Source organism: Pantherophis guttatus, chromosome 1, assembly GCF_059756535.1.
Source record: "Pantherophis guttatus breed Tessera chromosome 1, ASM5975653v1, whole genome shotgun sequence".
In the NCBI taxonomy this organism is placed as follows: domain Eukaryota; kingdom Metazoa; phylum Chordata; class Lepidosauria; order Squamata; family Colubridae; genus Pantherophis; species Pantherophis guttatus.
In genome coordinates, this window is record NC_142063.1 from 284,124,918 (window position 1) to 284,141,967 (window position 17,050).

General features: G+C 38.1%; 1 protein-coding gene across 4 annotated transcripts in view; it reads left to right on the forward strand.

Moving 5' to 3' along the window:
• Positions 1 to 6,309: 6,309 nt before the first annotated feature.
• Positions 6,310 to 17,050, forward strand: part of CDC42EP3 (CDC42 effector protein 3) — a 38,163-nt gene continuing 27,422 nt past the window's right edge. Inside the window, exon 1 of one of the 4 annotated variants that reach the window (XM_034428143.3) lies at positions 6,310 to 6,494. The gene's annotated coding sequence lies outside the window, so the exon portion shown is untranslated. Of the gene's footprint in view, positions 6,495 to 6,564; positions 7,190 to 17,050 lie in introns of those variants that run through there. The other 3 variants (XM_034428142.3, XM_034428140.3, XM_034428141.3) reach the window with 3 other exon arrangements.

The following is a 17,050-nucleotide window of genomic DNA, read 5'->3' on the forward strand; positions in this document are numbered from 1 at the left end:
ACAGACCTTGTGTACTTATAGGATATGAGACAAAATGCTTCTTACTGCCATTGAAAGTTGGAACAATCAGTCAATCTGTCCTGAAGGAGGTTTATTTTGAGTTCAGAAGATGATAATTATACAGTATCTGCGCATACATGTTTTAATGTATTATGTATCCCTAGGAAACAACCTGGTATGAGTTTTAACATACATCCAACTCATCTCTTAACAAGTCCAGAAGTCCAAGCTTCAGTGTTCTTATGGGGAAATATCTTTTACATGAAAACAGTGTACCCATTGGTTTCCATGCAGGGAAAAATATGCATGAAACTGCCTTTGGAGCTAAAGACACTGAGTGATAAATACTATTTCAAAGTAATGATTAATTTTGGACTGAAACAAGTTGGCATTTGGTACATGCAAGGAAGCAACTTTGGAAACATAGCATTTACTATAAAAGCAGAAGAAATTGACTAGCCCACTGGATATTGAGGCCTTTCACGACATTCACTCTGTCTGGAAATCATGCACTCCAGCAGAGAATTGCGAGATGGCCTCGGCCTATGGTTACTTCTGCTACAGAACCAGTTTTACTACAGTTGAGGATTCACCAAACCACCCAACATCCATTCATCCTGAAATGGGAAGAGGGTCTTTAGGAATGCCAATTTACACTGTAATCCATAAATATGTAAACAGTAAAGACTGAAGTATAAATGGCTCAAACATTTGAAGGCCACATCAACCGGTAATTTGGAAGCTGCAGTATTTGAGGGCACCAAGTTGGGAAAGGTAAGTAAATTTTGAACAATGAAAAGGCATTTCCCCATTTTTCTGACAATATTTTGAATTGCAATAGTGTAATTCAAAATAAGAAATCGCTAGGAGATTAATGGTAATATAAGATTCTAAAAAGTGGTTCACAGCCTTCCAGAGAGTTTTCATACTGTGTGTTAGGTATTCAGTTTAATATATTTCAGAGAGGGGTTTCTTTTAAATAATCAGAGCCAACCACATGAATAAACTTTGTATTATTTTTAATAGTTTTAAATATAAAAAGAATGAAAATGAAATCCAGATTGGGATTTTCTGTTTTTAAAATGGCATGAGAAGATATCTATCAGCCTAGAGAAGTACAACAAATTTTATATCCAAATGAAAAAACGTGCAAGCAGTTTGTCAGAGGAAGTTTGACACATTTTCTAAATGGCTTTTATTTTCTGTTTGTCATATCCTAATACAATTTCCTTGGGAAGCTCAGATTTTCCTCACACTCAAGTTATTTATAGCTGACACAAGCAGGCTTTTTAACCAGGCCAAATCAGCAGCACTGAATCTCTTGGAGCTAATTTGCCCTTTTCTACAACATGCTCCTTTTATGTTGGGCTTTAGAAGCAAAATTATCAGAGAAGAAACTTGTGCTGTTCTAAGAGACCAACTTCAAACAAAGTACCTTGGTGATTTCCTATCTTGTCCTTGGCCCAAAACCCAAGCTTATTTGATAAAAAGCAGCTTTATGTAGTACATATATTCTTTATGTGTTATGCTGACTACATAAACTGAAAGAAGAAAAATGAATAATTGACTTAAGCAGATGGAAGCAGATACCAACATCTCTAGTTCTATGAAGCATTCAATTGGAGAACAATTATGAAAGTTAGTGATGAATTTTGAATACAATATATAGTTCATCACAAGGCATTTCCTATTTCCCCTGTGAGCAATTTCCACAGCATATTTTAGGATTCATCTATTTTTGTGAGATATAGGCAGATGTTCTCGTCTTGTGGCAAAATATTAAATTAGGTTGCTTGTAAGGATCTGTCTACATTATACTATCAATTTACTTAATGAAAAACCTTTCATAATGCAGTTTGGGCAACCAGCAGCTCATAGATACATACAACTACATAATCCTTTTTTGTTTTGGTTTGGTTTTTGCAGTTCAAAGTGTGTTGCCAAAGTTTAACCTGAAGCCAGGTTTAACCTGAAGAAAACATTTACTTTCAACTTTTATTGCAATATACTTTATTAGAAATATCTTGAATGCACAACAATGTAACGCCATGTATAATCATGTATACTATTTTTCTTTAGAGTCAAAGAACATTATTAGAGTATTTAATATCCATTAATGAGATATTCATCTGCATTATGCTTTTAAAAGAATGAGAAGCATTTTGAGAATGCTATATAAGGAGGTGGCTTTAGATGTTATTAGAAGTAAAGCAAGGAACTTTCCTGTGACTGTCTCCATTTTTCATTTCATTATTACAATAATCTCTGTAAAAAAATCTTTCACAAGACATAAAGTTTGCTTATTTCTCTTCAGATAGCTAAAGTACATAAAATTGAATTTTGATGCTCTCGTGTGTCTGCTTATTGATATTCTGATAAACGCCAAAGCTAGTTTTAAAATTCTTTGTTAAGAGCCCCCCCCCATGGAATTTTATTTGTACATATTGTTGCAGGTTTAGGGTGATGCAAAATGAAGTTGTACCTTCAAACTGGGAAGCCAACTAACATTAGCTCATATCAGTGTCTCTGAACCGATTATAACATATTTATATTCTCTTAGCACAATTAAAAACATTTTTAAATTATTTTAATTCATGTTAATTTTTTGCAGTGAGGAGAATGAACTATATTTCAAACATAAAAGTCAAATATGTATCTATATGTGGGAAAAATACTGTTTCACGTCTGAGGTAAAAGAAGTTACGTGTATTTTATTCCTGATGCTTGCACTTGGCATGAATATGTTATGTGGAAATGTTTTTTTTAAAAAAATCTCTTAGTCTAAATAAGACTTGCAGCGTATTTTATATTTTCATTCCATTGCCATTTGGCACTGGATTGCCATTGCCAAAGGTAACATATTTTGAAAAATAAACTTTAATAAAACTGTCAAAAGTGTAGTCTAGGTGTTTGCCAATAGAAATTTCTGAGAGTATGTCATTGGAAAAAATTAAAGAATGTTAGCTAAGAAGTATTCACAGTATTTATAAAAAATTCTAACACTTTTAATGCATCTTCTATCCAGTAACCTGCTAGAAATATCTAGGAAGAAATATCTATTCCTTCCTTCCTTCCTTTCCTTTATTTTCCCTTTCCTTTTTTTCCATTCTGGTGAAGCTAATGTTATTCCTCTTAAATTGGCACTATTTCCTTTGCCATTTCAAAAATGACCAGGCCATTTTTAAAACAGATCTATATGAATGCCAATGTTTATAAAATTGCATGTGTCAAAAGCTTGATTCAGCATTAACTATGGTGAATGTTTCTCCATGAAGTGTGTCTCCAATAAATACAAAGTGTTTTTTCTTTAAATCCCAACCATTTCTGAATATTTTCCAGGCATACTATTAGGGAGCCAAAACTATTCACATAATGGAAGCCTAAAACACACTACATTTTAAAGAAAACATGTAGAAAGAAAATTTATATGTAAGAATTGATTTACTTGCTCGGTTGATATATGTGCACCTGCCAGAATCATAGGGGCATGGGAGAGCTCTTACATTATAATAAATATTAATATTTTATTTATTTTATATTTGAATTTATATACTGCCCTTCTCCCCCTAGGGACTCATATGAATATGAATATGACCCAATTGTTTATCTCAACCAACTAGCTAAGAATGTTGTCAAGTGCCTGGAGGCTACTAGGGGTTGGAAACAGGGGTGGGTTGCTACCGGTTCACCCTGGATTGGGCGAACCAGTAGCGGCAGGGGCGGGAGACTCCGCCACCCACCCAGATGTCTCTGCGCAAGCACGCGCATGCCTGCAAACCGGTAGTGGCCAAAATTGAAACCCACTACTAGTTGGAAACTGGGGGAGGGGGGCTGGAGAGGAATAGGCTCCGGCTCAGCTGTGGGTTCTTGAGCTACTCTGCTTAGGGAGTGGGGTTACCTTTGGGGCTGAATGGGCTGCACTTTTTTTATTAAGGCCTGGTGCCCAATGTGGGAGGGTTCCTAGCCTCTCAGCTCCTGTTTAAAGAGCCTTGGTAGTATAGTGGTCTAAAGCAGCCTGTTATTAAGACCAACTGCCTGCAATTACTGCCTTCCATCCTTTCTAAGGTACGTAAATTGAGGACCCAGTTGTGGGGGCAATAAACTGACTTTGTATAAATATACAAAAGGATGAAGGCTATTGCTTAGCACATTGTAAGCCGCTCTGAGTCTCCGGAGAAGGGCGGCATATAAATCAAATAAAAAGTGGCATTTATAGCTAGTGAAGTCTTTGACAGATCCATCTTGTGCCCATTCCTGAATCTCTTGACTCTCTTTAGAGTAATTCATGCCTTAGTCATCTCATCTGTAGACTATTCCAGAGAACTTTACATTGAGTTGCCTTTGAATATCCCTTGGAAGCTTGCAGGTGTGGCAATGCAAGTAGTGATGGACAAATATTGCTATGCTCATCTCTTTCAGGTTTTGTCAAATGTAAGCTGCACTGGTTACTTATAGGTAACTCAAGGTACTGATTAACATTCATACAGTATTACATTACATAGGGCCTAATTATCTAAGAGACCATGTATTCCCATGGTTCTTTCCCACTAGATACAATCAGAGATTTGCATGCTCTGGATTCCATCAATTAAATTGTCATTTAGCAGGATTCAGGAAATGTGCCTTCTCTGTAGTAGCACTTGCCCTTTGCAAGAGCAACCCAGACGAGATTTAAACTGTTCTTATTCTGTCTGTCTTAAAAGAGTCTTCAAAGCATGGCTCTTTTTCCAGGTCTTAAACTAGAGGGATTGTCAGACCCCTTTAAATTGGGTGCTAAGTGAAAAAGAGGGTGTATCCTCTGGATAACTAGTGCCATTTTTGATGTTATGAGGTCTCTTTTTAATTTGTAAACAACCCAGAGTAGTTCTGAAGTTAGGCAACCCTAGAATTGTATTTGGTTAAAAAAAATATGAATGATTGAGAATTTCAAGTACTATTCAAGTTTCATTTTGTGAATTGATTCAAAAATATGAAAGTGAATGTTTTCTTCAAGTATTTTTTTAAATCAAGTGCAAGCAAACTATCAATACAGTTGGAGTCATACCTATATTATTTATAACTTACTTTAATTGTTTGCATCAAAATCATACCAATATTTATTTATGCATTGAGATGTTTTCATAATGTAAAGGCAAGATATGAAACAGAATTTAAGATGGAAAGCATGGTGGTTGTGTGAATGTGATTAAATCTAGCAATTCTACTATTGTATCACTATCACTACACTAGTGGTGTCAAACTCATGTCATCACTGCGGCGTATCGGGATTTTTTCCTTTGCTAAACTGAGGTGGGGGCATGGCCAGCATGTGAAGCATCTGGCCTGGAGTCTGACAGTGGTGGTTGTATGCATCAGAATCCAGCTAAAACTTTATGTTCATGGAATGTATTTGAAGTTTCTTCCCCTGATTTTAAGTATTACTTAGGTTTGGATCATGAGTCTTTCCCCAAAAGAAGGCATGACAGAGCAAGTCAAGAACATTACTGGAATATTGGTAATTGCTTCCAACTGGTACTGAGTTGAGAACTTTTAAAGTAAGGAGAGATTGGCCAATACTACATTCCATTGCATGTCAATAACCAAGGGAGAAAGGAATATGCCTGCAAGATCCCAGCTACCCACCTAAAAGATAAAAACCTTTGAAGGACTATCCTCTTGGGTATGTCTAGTTTAATGAACAGAAGTAGTAGGAGTGACATGATAGCAGTGTTCCAATATCTCAGGGGCTGCCACAAAGAAGAGGGAGTCAAACTATTCTCCAAAGCACCTGAGGATAGGACAAGAAGCAATGGGTGGAAAATAATCAAGGAGAGAAGCAACTTAGAACTAAGAAGAAATTTCCTGAGTCAGAACAATTAATCAGTGGAACAACTTGCCTCCAGAAGTTGTGAATGCTTCAACACTGGAAGTTTTTAAGAAGAGATTGGACAACCATTTGTCTGAAATGGTATACTGCCTGAGCAGGGGGTTGGACTAGAAGACCTCCAAGGTCCCTTCCAACTCAGTTATTCCATACCATTCCATTCTCATTTTCTCAAACTTGTGGGTGTGAAGGTTTCTAATAGTGTAGAAGTAGTTAAGAGGCAATTTCCAACGTGATTAGAGGCTGCTATTCTATTGTACTCTCCCTAGCAGGATCCTCAAGCTCTCCTACCGCCCAGTTCGTCCCAGAAGTAAAGACTTCACTAGCCCAGAACCCAATGACGTCACTCCACCTCTGGCCACTCAGTCCTGTAGTAGCGCGGTGCCGGGGTCGTCCTCCCTCTGCATCCACACAACCCCTAGGCCACGCCGCTCGCTCCTAAGGCAAGCGGAGGCAGCGCCTCGCTTGCTGCCAACTGAGCCGACCTGCCTCTCTTCAGAAAGGCCGGGACCTCGGCTCCTTCTGCATTCTTTCAGCGGGGCTGCTCTTGCTGACGAGGCGAGAAGAGGCAACCTCCTTCGAAGCCTGCAGCAGCCGCCGCCGCCGCCTCGTCTCCCATTCCCTTTTCTGGGTAAGGCTGGCGTCGAGACCGCACAGTTTCCCCGTCAGGGGGCGACGCAGCTACTAGAGAGTGAAGGGAGGAGAGAGAGGAGGAGAAAGCGCCGCTGAAGGCGGGCGCTCCTAGGTGACAAGCGGTCACAGGTGCTGCGGCCGCCTTGAAACACAGGAGAGGCGCCTCCGTGCCCCAACCAGCTGCCGTCGCCGCCGCCGTCTCTGCCTGCCTCCGGGTGGCAGCTGCCGCCGCTGTTGCAGTTCCTGCTGCTGAGCCGGCGCATGCAGGAAGGTTAGCGCGAGCTCGGGATCTACTCGCGCGCGTGCTCGCGCGCTCGAGAAAGCGAGTGGCCGAGGGTGAGTGAAGCCTGTAAGTTGCTTGGTGCTCCCGCCGCCGCTGCAGCTGTTCGTTTCTCTGGACTGGTGCAACTGGCTCTCTTTGCAGTCTGCGCGACTGTCCCTTGGATGTACATATATATATTTGCCCGCCGCTTTGCTGTTGCCGCACGGCTGTAGCTCAACCGGCAGGGAGAAAGAGAAAGAGAAAGGGGGAAAAAAAAAAGAGAGAGAGAGAGAACGAGTAGGGGCTTCGCAGGTCGCGCGCGCCCACCGCGAACGGGTTCAAGACATGGCAAGGCGCTGAATTGACTGGCTGGGAGGGACGAGGACCAGACGGGTTCTCTCCTCCGCCCCTCATCCCCCCAATCCGGCCTGGTAGGATATGCTTTTTGACAACCCACATTTCTTGGCGTGTGCAACCGAGAACGAGGAGGGCGCGGGGAGCCGCCCAGTGCTTGTAAGGATGGAGGTTGCTTTGTGTGCGAGATCGGTTGGTTCCGACGTTGGGCATAACGAGAAGGAATCGGCAGGGTCGGAGGGGAACGAGTTAGTAATTAGCTGAGGAGACACCAGAGCAAAGGGGGGAGGCGGGGGGGAGTGGCAGAATAAGCACGAATTTTGCAGAATAAGCACGAATTTTGCATAGAGAGTTATGGACAGATGTATTGCCAGAATGCGCTTCCCCGCTTGGGGTTTGTTTTTTTTTTTAAGCCGTATTTGATTTTTAGCCGTGGAGGGCACGTGGTTGGGAATGGCTACGCTATCTGTTCACAGCCTAATGGGGAGATCTGATATTGTGTTTATGTGTGTAGTTTTCCAAACCGCACTTCCCTTCCTTATGTGGAGCTAATGTGCGTGCACTTTTCACATCCAGATTTATAATGGCTTGTGACAGCTGATGGTATCCAGGGGAAAAAATGAAAATAAAATCAGTGACTAACTAGGAGATAAAGAGCCTGAGGCAATATGTATTGTCCACGCTATCTTATTTGAAAATTCCGTGAGTTTAGTTAGGAGTTTAATCTGAAAGAGACTGATTAAAATCATCTAGGGTGGCTTTCAACCGGGGAAAGATATATTACATTGAGCCATAATAGGATGAGCTTTATTTTTGCCTCTCATGATGCATGAGCTCAATAATAATGTTGGACAAGAAAGTGATGTTTAGAATTCTGTGTGAACCAAGCCATAGCTCAGCAAACCTTGATTGGGGAATGAAACTTAGCTTAGTCATATATCTGTAAATTAGTTACCAGCCACTATGCTGGAAAGTGCTAGAGATCAGCATTTATGCTCTACAGAGAAACATGCTTACTATGGATGACAGGTCCCACTGCAGCAGGACTGCTTTTCTGTAATAAAACAAAGAACAAAGAGAGAATGAGAGAATGTTATAACAAAGTTTACTAAGAGCCTCAAGTGAACACCTTCATCCCCGTTTTGGATGAAGAATCATCTTCCAATGGACAAAGCCGTTGATGTGTTTGAAAGATATCAGGCATGAGGCCACTGTTGTACAGTGCTGCAGTTTCTTGGAATATTATACTTTTCCCCTAGATTTGTTCCATTCTCACAGCATGGAGATATTGGATTGATGTGGAATTCTTATTTTTTAAGCATCTGGGTAGGAAAAAAAAAACAGGGTTAGCTCTGTCTCTTGACCTCACTTGCAAACTAAATATTCCTTGCAAAACTACATTACAATTCTTTCCTTCAAAAATATTTTATTGAATTTTTTAAAAATCCACACTGTAACTTTTGAAAGAGTGTTCATTTTGCCTTCTTTCTTTTTTTAACTCTGGCTTTCTGGGTGGACAAGTTTAAAAATAAATGTCTGCTCAAACACTGGATTATTGTATAGTCAAGCAGCTGTGACCTTAACTGCCTCAAAGGAAAGGACAGAGAGCACAGAAAACTGAAAGTGAGCACATGGTCCAAATCCTGTAAGATAAAACTCAGAGCTCATAAACCTAGAGAGATACCATATTTCTTCAGCTAAAGGAGCTGCCATATATTTTTTCAACCCTGCTGTGAAGGTGGATATCAATTTGAAAGGAAGTTTGAAATGAAAGGGGGTGTTGCCTTAGCTGAGTTCTGCTCACTGTTCTTTTCATGAGCTTCGTAGTAAGGATATTTCTTCTCTCTTGTATTTTCAGCTGTTACTTATGGGCATTTCAAAAAGTGAAGTTTGGATTCGCTTGTCCTTAAATATCAATGTAAAATCTGCATGAGCTCAGTTGAAGGCTTTTATCTTTTGCTGTCTATCTTGCATTAACATATTTGCAAGTGGACCTAATGGTCAAAAGGCACTCATGAAACAGAAGTGTCTTTTGGGCCCAACATTCTATCTTCAGCTTGACTCGGACAGATACTCTTGGAAAGCTCATGAATAGATAGCTATTCTGCTTCTAGGCAAAGAAGTTCTACTCAGTGATCATGCTTTACAGTGTTGCAAATGCCACCCAGAGTTGCTTCTTGTGGGATGGATCATGGATGGTCATATAAATGTGATTAATAAAATAAATAGCTGTTCAAGACCTATAAAGCCTATAATCCGAGGTATTTGTGCTACTGCCAGAAGACATCTGATTTGAAATTTTGGAAAGTTTCTTGAGAAATATAATCCCACAGGTGAGGCTTGAGCATTAGCGGCGTGACCTTGGCAACTTTGTATTACCAATGTAAATTAAAGGTGTGCTTGAACCCCATAATTGACTGGTGTAAGAATAAAGATGGTCTTACAGCAAGCACAGAAATCTAGAGGTAGCTTGGGCAGTAATGAAAGAAACCTGGATTTCTAATTCAGCAATACTTAGGAGGTCACAGGTTTCTTATCACTTTTATATAAGAATGCTAGGCCCTAAACATTAAGCATAGGGACTTGTGCACTCCAGAGAGAGGCATCCACAGCATCCAATGGTTTCATCAAAATGACCAAAATAGTATTGTAATTCAAGTTTCTATCCCTTATGAACATTAGAGATAATGCATATAAAAGGCATCACAACGTTCATCATGTGCCTTCTAATGGATACCTATGTTCTTAGCAGTTCTCAAACATTTCATTCTCAGAACTCCTTTACATACTTAACAATGATTGAATTTTGGTTTATATGAGTTATATCTACCACTATTGTACTACTGAATTAGAAATTAAAATTGAGAAATGTTAACATATTTATTTGGCTTTGTATACCCCCTCCCCCCCACCCCAGAAAGAGTCTCTGATATCCCCAAGGGAACTGCTGCACTAGACCTTAGCTGAGACTTTGGGGAATTGGAATTCAGCAACCTCTGAGAGTCACAGGATCTTCATTCCCAGTTTATTGAATCCCATATATTAATTGAGTTGGAACATACAGTACTTCATTACATCTGTAGTATTTTACTTTGTGTCATCTGAAAAATAATGATGTGTGTTCTTAAAGCTGTTTGTGATTTTCTTGCATCTAGGTTTAGCCCTATATTTTTTCCAACTTCGTAATTGCTTTTAGATGCAATATTTAATTATAGATGGGATGCAGCAATTAAATTGTCAGAGTGTCATCCTGTCAGAGTATGGGTTAATTTTATTCAATCGCCTATGGCAACTTCTCTACATTAACCCTCTGTTCTTGACAATTTAGTAGCTAGGCTTGCATTTATAGAGATGGCAAACACATTCATACAAATTACTCTGAATTGGAGGCTGTCAGTTAAAACAGAGGATAGGAACAATAATGCATCTGGTAGATGGATCATTCTGTGCTCTTAAAGGAATATGTCAATTCAATTGTATGTGCAGGTCAAGACTTGATCTGCTTTATTAGTTTTATCCACTCTTCCATAATTCATCATTGTCCATCAGAAAAGGCAAAATCAAATTTTAATGTGATGTTGAATCAAAAGAATAAGTAAAAATTGTCAAGTGTTCACAAGATACTGTGCCATAGTTCTCAATATAATAGGTTTGAAGAAAATCAGTAGATTAATGCATTAATCAGTTAAGTCAGGGGTATCAAACTCGCAGCATCACATTGTCGTCACGTGACGTATGGTGACTTTTTCCCCCTTCGCTAAAACCGGGGTAGGCATGGCCAGCGCATGACACATCTGGCCCACGGATCGCGAGTTTGACACCTGGGTTAGGCCTCAGAAAGAGGAATGGCAGCTGCGAAGATAGGAAAGCATTATAAACAACTCATAGTAGTCTTCCTCAGCTTATGCCCGCTGGATAGGTTGAGGCCTATATCTCCAAAAATCCCCAATTAGCGTGGCCAGTGGCTATAATTCTGAAAAAGTGAGTCCCATACATGATAGCAGTTTGAAGAATGCTATCCTATGATAGTGTACTCTGTGAACCCTAGCAAAGAGCAGATGTTTGGGACAAATGTACATGATTTTTATTCCAGTATTGACTATCACTAGAATTATTAAAGGAACAAAAGTTTTGATAAAGCAATTAAAAAAAAACTGGCCTGCATCAGGAAATAATTCATTGAAATAAAGGAAGCTGTATATGGATGATCATAAAGTACCAAGGGTGTTCACAGGAAGGCAGGGACTGTTATCTGAAAGATGATGTGTTTGGCATCACAATAGAAGCCCTGCCCCTTTTGTATGTGCAGGTAACACTAATACAGGTAGAAAAGTGTTGATGTTTAGATTGCGCCATTGAATCTATCTCCCTTCTGCAGATTTTGACAATCCTTACCTCCACAGATGCCACTATAAACTATATATTGGGTTTATTTATGTTGAATCCTTAATAACCTTTTTATTCAAATATGGGGGATGAACTTCGTCTGTGTAGTTAATTTATGGCTTGCATTGCACAAATCTAGAAATTGGATTACTTGAATACTGTAAACCATGGTTTGTTTAATTATGGGTTAATATGTTGCAGGAACACAACTTATATATCATTCTGCTATGTTCTACTGTCTTGAAATCCTAACAAATAGTAAGAGTAGTCTAAGAAAAGGGATTGAGGGCTGTATGAGAGCCTTATATCTGGAGCAATGAGCGGTCCTAGCTGTCCTAACTTTCATGTCCTAACTATAGTGGAGCTGAGTTCAATCTGAGCTGAAGAGGAGGACTTGCAGCATCAGAATGGAAAAAAATAAGCGGAATGTAGTCAATGGGCCTATTTAACTCAATCAAATTTGCTGCTGTCTCAATAGCAATTGCAATAGTAGCACTTAGACTTATATACCGCTTCATAGTGTATTTCAACCCTATCTAAGCAAGTTTATAAACTTGCTTAGTCAGCATATTGCCCCCAACAATCTGGGTCCTCATTTTACTGACCTTGGAAGTATGGAAGGCTAAGGCAACCATGAGCCCCATCAGGATCAAACTCGAGGCTGTGGGCAGAGTTTTCTTGAAATACTGTATTTTAACCAGGGTTCAAGATTATGTTCTACTACAGTCCAACTGAATTGCAGCAATATATAAATTTCATAAATAAATGCTGTAGAACTTTAATATGCATACTAACTACAGCACATGTCAAAAATCCGAAATAAATTTATTAGCTTTGAAAAAATGAAAGTGTTTTTCTTTCCTTCTTTGAGTTGCTTATTTGGTGGTAGGAAACGATAATTCATTCCATGGTTCCTCAGCATTTGTCATATAACAATAGGAGATGAAAGAGTAAAGCAATTTATAATTGTTTTCATGTTTGGGAAGTACTAGAATACAGCAATGATGAAAGCAAGAAAATTAAAACGAACCGACTAAACACATTAACTTAAAAACTCTACCCTTGCTAATTAAAACCAACAAATTTTAAAATGTGTTTAGGGAGGCAACTTTTTTCTTGTTCCAAGTGTGCCTATATTTCTTTTGTTTTTTTAAAACTCTTCCTGATTTAGATTAGGTATTATATTGTCTTCTGAAATGAAGGCTTCTCAGTTAGATCTGATAAGGCTATATCTGACTTTTCACGTGTGTATATAAAGCACAATAGTCTTATCATATTTTTGCCTAGCAAGTTGTGAAAATCTAATCCTTATGATTAGTTTGTGGTTTTATATATGATGTAAATCTAGAAAGCTGAATTGAATAACCATGGTTGAGTTAATTCTGCAAACAGATTCTACTTGGGAACCAGCTATAAAATGTTTTTCTTCCTCTTTATAATTAATTGTTCCAATGTAATTCATGGAACAATTCCATCATCTTTTCTGGAGTCCTAGCTAAGTGGAATGTAGAAGTACCCATTTTAAATGTGATTAAAGTGAATCAAATTACTTCTTTGCCAACTTTATTGCTATTTTTGTACTTTCAGAGATTAAAAAAAGGGAGCTTGATTCAAGGAAGGTGTCAAAGAATTCCCAAAATTGCAGACATGGATATCTTTTAAACATGATTAATCAACCAGTAAAGAAATGTAAGAGTGTAATCTCAGTAAGCAGTGAATATGAAAACAATATTATAGGGTTTTCCTTTGATAGTTTTTAATAAACGATTTAGTATAGGAATTTTTTCTGCAATGTTATGTCTAATATGGAACAAGTAAATCCCTTTAATTTCAGAGTACTTGTATTTTAGATTTTGGTGCTAGTTTCTATTTTGTGTGAATGTATTCAAATCAATGTTGACTCTTGGAAATTTCCTAGAGGAGTCCCTGCAGTTTCCTTGGCAAGCATATCAGAAGTGGTTTGCCATTGTCTGCCTCCTATGGTTGAGAGAATGTGACTGACCCAAAGTCATCTAGTAAAACTATTACTATGTAGGGTAATATGATATAAATTACTTCATGCCTAAAGCAGGACTAGAACTCATAGTCTCCTCATTTCTAGCCTTGTACCTTAACTTTTACACCAAACTCACTCTCTAGTTTCTATTATGCTGTGATCATAATCATATTTATAAAATGTGAACCTCTTTAATTGTAGTAGAAATTCTATATTGCCTGCTTAGGTTTGTAGATATCCTGATATTTAGGAAATAACTATTTTAACATTATTTAGCTTTTAAGGGTTAGTAAAACTATTCTGTGTAGGGTAATACGATATAAATGACCAAGCTGTTTTTGCTAAGAAAATTTACTTCAGGATATTCTCACTGTTACTGTAAGGGAAGACAGAGAGATATTAGTAACAGACGGAATATCAAAAGGCAAGGGCTGTGTTACATTGCCAAGAAAATATCTCTTTTGGGAGCATAGATTTACATGCATACCAAACATAATTTCATGTATTATTCTCTATAATTATAGAGGCAATAGCAGTTACAAACTCTTAATCTCAGTGTGTGAAATTGGTACCATACTGAAATCTAATTACCTTTTACTCGTTTCATATCATGAATTTTGTCAGCTCTGAAAACCTCAGACCAAAAGCATTAGGATCTCTTTAAAAGGCTTTTATGAAATCTTAAATAATTTCTACACTAAGATTTATTTCAAAGAGATTGTATGTGATCTATTTTGGGGAGGCCCACTCTTTGCTGCTTGATTCCTCTGAGAGCTGTTCTAGTGTGAATTGCAAGCCTCTGTTTTTGACCAGTGTAGTGGCCAGAGGGGGGTCTGCTTAGCTCCAAGAATGGTTGGGGGACTACAAAGGAAAATTATTGGCATCACCATTTTGTGGACTTCTCAGGTCACCCAGTTTAGGTAAGCATCATCTATGTGCTAATTTAATCAACAAGAGCACTAGAAGTGGCATTGTAAGTGGCTATTCTACAGTTTCGGATTCTATTCTCAAATGATCTGTCAAATTTCAAGTGAAAACACCGAAAGAATCGATTATTGGGATGGCATTGTACTGTGGTTAAGGAAAGGGAAACAACTGAAAAAGAAATAATTTTTTCCCAACCCCTTTCATGGTAACAAAGCTATGTACAACTTTAAAGATAAAATTAAGTGGGATCTTTATTATGAAATTTACAATGGAAGCCCTTTTTCTTAATAACATATGTGCAGTATCCAGTTTCGTGATGATAAAAGAAAGCATTTGGTACCTGCCCTTCATGGGCTCCATAAGTACCTGAGGTATTGATTGCCCGCTATTAAAAATATATTTCTCTATTGAGCCCTAGAGCCCCATATCTGCATATAGAAAATACTTCAGCTATGCCACTACCGTATATGTTTTCTCCCTCTGTTGCTGGTAGGCATCGAAAAATGCACTTCAGTTTAATGAGTTATGCTGTCTGAATTTCAGAACCAAACCAGCACTGACTTTCTGACTTTGGAACACAGCTTGACATGCATCTGATATACATATCCAGACACATCTGGATATTCAGCTCTTAAAAGGAATTCTCAGATGCCATTCTCCATTATTAATCCATAGTAAGGTTGGCATTTTACATGCGGTTTATAAACTCTACTATATTCTGCACAAGAGGCAAATTGATCCTGACTAGGTGTCTCAGTGGCTAAGACACTGAGCTTGGCGATCAGAAAGGTCGGCAGTTCGAATCCCTAGTACAGGTCTCCTGCATGAGCAGGGGGTTGGACTAGATGACCTCCAAAAGATCCCTTCCAGCTCTGTTACTGTTACTGAGTCTCTCTGCATACACATTTCACATATTGTCTATATGGAAATCTATGAGAGAATTAGATGAACATTATTTTAAATCCTTACCACAGTTGTTGATTATCGTTTTGCATTTGATGTAAATCCCCTACTTTTGCCAATAGCTCAAATTAAGTTCAATAGATAATGTGATTTAACTTTGAATCCCAACTGCCTTTAATTCAATTTATTCTCTGGGCAAACAACTTAGAGGTGGGATGTTTTAGAAGACAGAAACATATACTATTATTTTGTCTAAAGTTTTCGGGATACACATTTCAATACACCCTGTGAAGTGTCTGCTTTTACTTAGAGAGATCCAGAAACTAGGTAATAGCTTGCTGCCAGTACTACCAGTGGTAAATTAAATTCCCAATTGGAAATGGTTTTTAACTGTTATTAAATTCAAATTATAATACTAACAGGAAGTTTTCCATTCGGAAACAATGTAGGACTTTGATAGGAATATTCTTTGTTCTGATGAACTTTTATTTAATTCTGTTGTTAATTTTTTAGTTAGCAATTATAAGTTCCTCATTATTTCAAATGTTTATTTCTCAGCCCTGCTCCAGATAAATTTGTTGGGACTATAACTTTCTGAGGTGCCTGGGGTTATTCATATTGGCCAGGAATTCTGAAGGTTGCTGTTCCAACACATATGCAGTGTTCATAAGTTGTCTTCTGTGCACAGTGCTGGTCATGCATAAGACAATCAGATTCCTCCTTGTTGACACTTGGGTATGCATTAACATTGTCTCCTAATATTTATTTTATTTATTTATTTATGTAATTTATATGCCGCCCTTCTCCCAAAGGACTCAGGGCGGCTTACAAGAAGGAACAAAAAAAAATTACATAAACATCAAGGTCAATTTAAAATTAGTTAAAATTAATTAAAAATTTAATTAAAATTATTAAAAAATCTCCCCTACAGATTCAGCCCATTTGGTGAAAAAGCGACGTCTTCAATTCGCGGCAGAAGGAGAGGAGGTCAGGGGCTGTCCTGAGGCCGGTGGGCAGCCCATTCCAGAGGGTCAGCGCTCCCACAGAGAACGCTGTCCCCCTGGGGGCTGACATTGACTTTCTCATTGCCCAGAGTAATATTTGAAAAAGCTATAGTTACTGGGTGCATAGCATTGGTTTCTGGTTCATGTGCTGCTGTCGAAGTTCAGTTGTGCTCTAGCTAATGACCACAATGTGATTGTTGAACTTTCCATAGGCGGCTGTGGCTTACAATTCTACAAAAATACATGGAAACTCAGAGCTACATGGATGTATTTATGTTCATGAATACATAGATTCTCCAATAATTAAGAAATTAAATGCTGGGCACATATTATTTGGGCACAATGGACCAGATATTGAGAAAGCATTTGAGTAACAATTTAAAAAATACTAATATTTTTGTCCTGTGCTCCTCTGGTAGCAACATAATGCTAACTTGTCGTAAACATAAATGATTAATAAAGTATTAAAATGTTTTCTGATTTAAATAGTAAAAAGCAATGGCATCTTGTTTTATTGACTATAGCACTGGTATCTCTTGTTTTATCTTTAGAATATTCCTGTAATTGCTGATGTTAATAATGTTTATGTTGACATTGCAATATACAGCTGGAATATAAGTTGGAAAATACAATTAAAAATAATATGCTATTATTATATTAGTGTCAAATATTATTATAGTGTCAAATATAGAATGCAATAGTGACGGATAATTTTCTGTACT